We start from the raw sequence: 4503 nt of genomic DNA on the forward strand, positions 1-4503 counted from the left end.
CACGGTGATCAAAGATTAATAGCTATGTCATCAATCAATTGTTTAAATTCAAGTTTTCGTAGTTTAAAATAAGGCATGAAAGATGAGTTTAAAGATCAAAGGGTAAATTACATCCGACTGGCAAGAAAATTGACATGTATGTTAAGAGCAAATAGAAAATGAGATCGAACGGTTGAATTTTCAAAATATGAATTCAACAATAAGTTATTGTTCGTGTGACATTTTTTAGAGTTACATCAAGTGTATCTTGAACCCAACCCTATATTTCTTAATTTTATGTGAATTTTGACAAATCCACCGTTAGATTATATTATCTTCATATATTTTTCATGCTTAAAAAATTTCACGGTGATAAAAAATTAATAGCTATATCTTCATATATTTAAAAAATGTTATTATTATTATTATTATTGTTATTATTAAAAAATGTTATTATTATTATTATTGTCATTATTGTTATTTTTATTGTAATTATTATTATTAAAAAACGTAATTATTATTATTATTGTCATTATTGTTATTGTTATTATTATTATTGTTGTTAAAGTTTATTTCGTAAATGTATGGTGTCTTAGTGTTAAGCACCTGTGTGTTTCAACTTGATGTGACGGGTTCAAACCTTCTGACCAGTCCCTTTTTTTCATTTTTTAAGTTTCTATCAAACCGACTGATATTTATTATATATATATTTATGTACAAAATATTTGTCAAAATGTACCATTAGTCTAGTGGTAAACGAGTGTGACTATAGTTGGCCCAGGTTCGAATCCTGCTAAAATCATTTTAATATCTTATTTTTTTCTCTCCTACAAAACTACGTCGTTTTATATATCAACTTAAAACATAAAAAAAAAAACCCTACTCTCTACATTTCACTTCAGCCGCCTCACACTCTCACCCTCAATTCTTTTCTTTTCTCCTCTACACAGACGCTTAGATCCAATTGCCTCATCCTTGCCGCCGATCCAAATAAAAAAAAAATCCTGATCTGATCTGTTCTGCTCTGCTTCTCTGTTACTATAAACTGATTCTTTTATTACTCACACAAATCGGTACGTTCATCTTCAGCTTTGTTTCAAAAAAAAAAGCGAAGATCGATCGGTTTTGTTATTATTTTTTTTTGCTTAGTTTGATGATTTTTGGATGTGGATCTGACTAGATCTGGTGTGTTTTCTCTTTGTTGTTGTGGTTTTTGTTGTTTTTAGATCATCAATGACCGTGAAACCGGTAGATCTAGAGGATTGGGATTCGTCACCTTCAGCGGAAAACGACGTCGTCGTCATCGGCGGTGGCCCTGGTGGCTACGTGGCCGCCATCAAAGCTCGTGAGCGATTATTCATACGCTTCTCACATTGAATTCCATTTCCATAGGCTCCGTTTTTTCTCCAGGTAATTTTTTTTTTTTCTTCTCTATAAAACCTTTGCTTTGTTTTTATAAATTCATGCTCTTATATAAGTCGATGTTAGGGTTTGTTAAATTATTGGTTGCGTATTCGATACCATAGTGAGACAAATTTCTACGTCGATTCTCATTTCTGGTTGCTTTTTTGACTTTCTATACGATTTTACGTTTGTCTATTGTTTGTTTGTTTTGATTTGTTTTTTTAAATTTCTATGGTAATCCATGTGTATTAGATAACATAGAATTGAGTTTTCTTTTGGTTTGAAATTGATTTTTGTGTTATTAGTGTTTATCAAAAGATAAAATCTGCATAGTGTTTTTTTTTTTTTTAAAGTTAGTTTTGTTAAAAGCAAAAAGCAAAAACTAAAAAGCTTTTAGCTTTTAGCCAAACAGAGTTGATGGTATTAAGATTGTCAACTAAAGTGATGAAATGATGCCATGACTTTCTTATGAATTATGGATTTAGCTAATCTCACAAATGGTGGTGAAATCGAACCTTATGCGCCTTAAAACTTGAAGCTTAGCTAAGGAGTAAAAGTGACACATGTCGGATAGCTATTTTATGCCTTGTAAATAATGTATGGCTTGATTCGATGGAAAATGGAATGTGAAGTTTAAGTAATTAGTAGTTATTGAACTTGGATGTATTTACTATTAAATGTGGATTAGAGCATTCAAGGTACTCATTTCTCTGATGCACAATTAAGTAATTAAGACAAAACAAAAACAATAGGACATGCAACACCTCTAATTAATCTACATATACATCTTATTTTGTTAAATGCTGATATTAATTGGGTTTTGTGTGGCACTAGGGGCTAATAATTGAAAGAATCCAAACTGAGCCTGCGGAGGGTAAGAGAAAGATCATCTATCTTGGGAATGGTAAACTTTTTCCCCTAGATTTGAGCTTGTGTTGTACAATAATGTGAACATCAATTATCACATTCAGTTTGTGAAATCAGTTCTGGATTTAGTGTTTGTAATTGTACCTTCTTTTTTATTAGTTACTTTCCCTTTAATCTTGCTTGTCTCACAGGAGCACAGGTTTAGAAGAGAAGCTTTCAGATAAATACAAAGACAAAATAGTTGATTAGAAAAGATTGGTGAATGAGGTAGGTCCTAGGTCTCTAGGGCCATAGGGAACATGTATGACCACTTCTCTTTCTCACACGCACTTATCTTCTACCTTTGAGTCTTTGACATAACCTACACATCTCTTTCTGTCTGCTAGCTGCGGTCTTCAATGACTTTATCATTATTTTCAATCTTGTGCATTTTGATTTTCAAAACAATATGGTTCATGTGTCAAAATTTTACTGAAGTGAATGTGTAAATTTTTCTTTAATTTTTATGTTATTTTTAATATGTACATTGTCTTGACTTTTGAGTGAATAAATCAATATCTTAAGTATTTATTACTTGATATGGGATGGGTAATGGTAAATCCTTTATTGTCACGTTTCGTGGTCGTTGAAAAGGGATTGTATGAAACTTTGAATGCTGTCTCTTAAAGAACTTCCTTTTGGGAAATTGAATCTTTTTGACATTTGCAAACATAAAGTCGAAAGCCATTGTTGCTTACTTTTTTACTCAATAGTCATAATCTTTTTGAGAGTCGCTTTACAATGATTTCCAATGAGAGAGAGAGAGAAAATCTATTCAAGTTTTGTGAATTAATATAAAAGCCCTTACTGCCACTACTTTTTATGAATTATGTGTGAGTGTCTAGTGTCTACTACACTTGACCAAGACTTCAAAATGTTTTGGTGTTAAATTTTGGGTATAGGAGCTTTGGGATTTGTAAGGGTTTATATTGTGTTGTAACGTGTTTAATTTTGTGTGATATAGGCCGAAGGTTTCATCGGCACTTTTCTTCAATTACAACACCTCGATGGGACTGCCATATCAGGTTTTGGTAGATACCAACTTTATCAATTTCTCTATCCAGAATAAAATGAGTGATTAGTAGTTTTATTCCATTTTATTTTAAATGGGTTTGGTTCAAAAAAATGCATAGTTTGAGAGAAATTTTTATTGTGCATGACTTACTGAATGTGTGTAATTACCAATTGAGAAGGAAAAAAAAAAAATCTAAGAATGAGATAGAAATCCTTATTCAATTCTAGAGCTTATTCTCTTCCCATTAATGCATTGAAGGATATGTTCTCGAAGCATGGATAAAAATAATAACTTTATGTATTTTGACTTGGTAACTTTGCATTATAATCCTAACTTATGCAATTTTTTTCATTGTTGTGTAGTTGGACTTGGAGAAGGGAATGATGGACTGCCTATATGCAAAATGTGAGTTTGGAATCACTGGTTTCTTTAATTTAATTTAATGTGAATATTAATTTGCTGCAAGAATTGTTGTGCCATGTTGATGAGGTATCATAAGTTCAACATAGCTGTTAATGTGGTTTTATAACAAGCATTGAGTGCCATGTATCATTGGCAAACACTTAAATATGTGTTGGTTGCTTAATGATATTTATCAAAATATTACTCTTGATTGTGTGGATGTTCATGGGAATGCTTAAGGAATAAAATGAGGATATTTTTTTAAATTATGATTTTATTGAATCCGACTACCTTGTGGATTGAAGGCACTGTGTGATGGCGTGCAAATGACCGCATCATTTATTTTGTTAATTTTATGATGATGGTTATAGATAATGCTATGTATTTAATAATATATTTTTATATTAATATAATGTTAGTTTTGAGACAATTGTGGTGTTAACTGGTTAAATTTGTGGTATTGTCTTAATGGAGCAAAAAATTATTACTGGAAATGTGGTTTTTTTTGTTGTAATAGAAATGTGGTTTTTTTTTTTTTTTTAAAAAGGACCTATAGCGGCGGTTTTTTAAACCAAAAACCGCCGCTAAAGGTGCACATGTTATGTCTTAAATGATTCCCTATAGCGGCGCTTATCGTCCGCCGCTAAAGGTTGAAACATATAGCGGCGTTTATACCTGCCGCTACAAGTTCAATTAGTTTGTTTTGATTGATTGCCTATAGCGGCGCCGTCTGCCCGCCGCTAAAGGTGCCCGCCGCTAAAAGTCAATGCCATGAATTCTGAACTCGTATAGTGGCG

General features: G+C 32.0%; 1 long non-coding RNA gene across 4 annotated transcripts; it reads left to right on the forward strand.

The window, feature by feature from the left end:
- Window positions 1-856: 856 nt before the first annotated feature.
- On the forward strand, window positions 857-3915 carry LOC126705427 (uncharacterized). 4 transcript variants are annotated; one of them, XR_007648292.1, is made up of 6 exons: window positions 857-1052; window positions 1206-1389; window positions 2218-2287; window positions 2442-2551; window positions 3254-3320; window positions 3667-3915. It is a non-coding gene; the product is annotated as an uncharacterized LOC126705427 (long non-coding RNA). The 4 variants fall into 4 exon arrangements; XR_007648291.1 differs by having other exon boundaries at window positions 3254-3314; XR_007648290.1 differs by having other exon boundaries at window positions 2442-2517.
- The last annotated feature ends 588 nt before the right edge of the window (window positions 3916-4503 follow it).

This window comes from Quercus robur, chromosome 11 (genome assembly GCF_932294415.1).
Source record: "Quercus robur chromosome 11, dhQueRobu3.1, whole genome shotgun sequence".
In the NCBI taxonomy this organism is placed as follows: Eukaryota; Viridiplantae; Streptophyta; class Magnoliopsida; order Fagales; family Fagaceae; genus Quercus; species Quercus robur.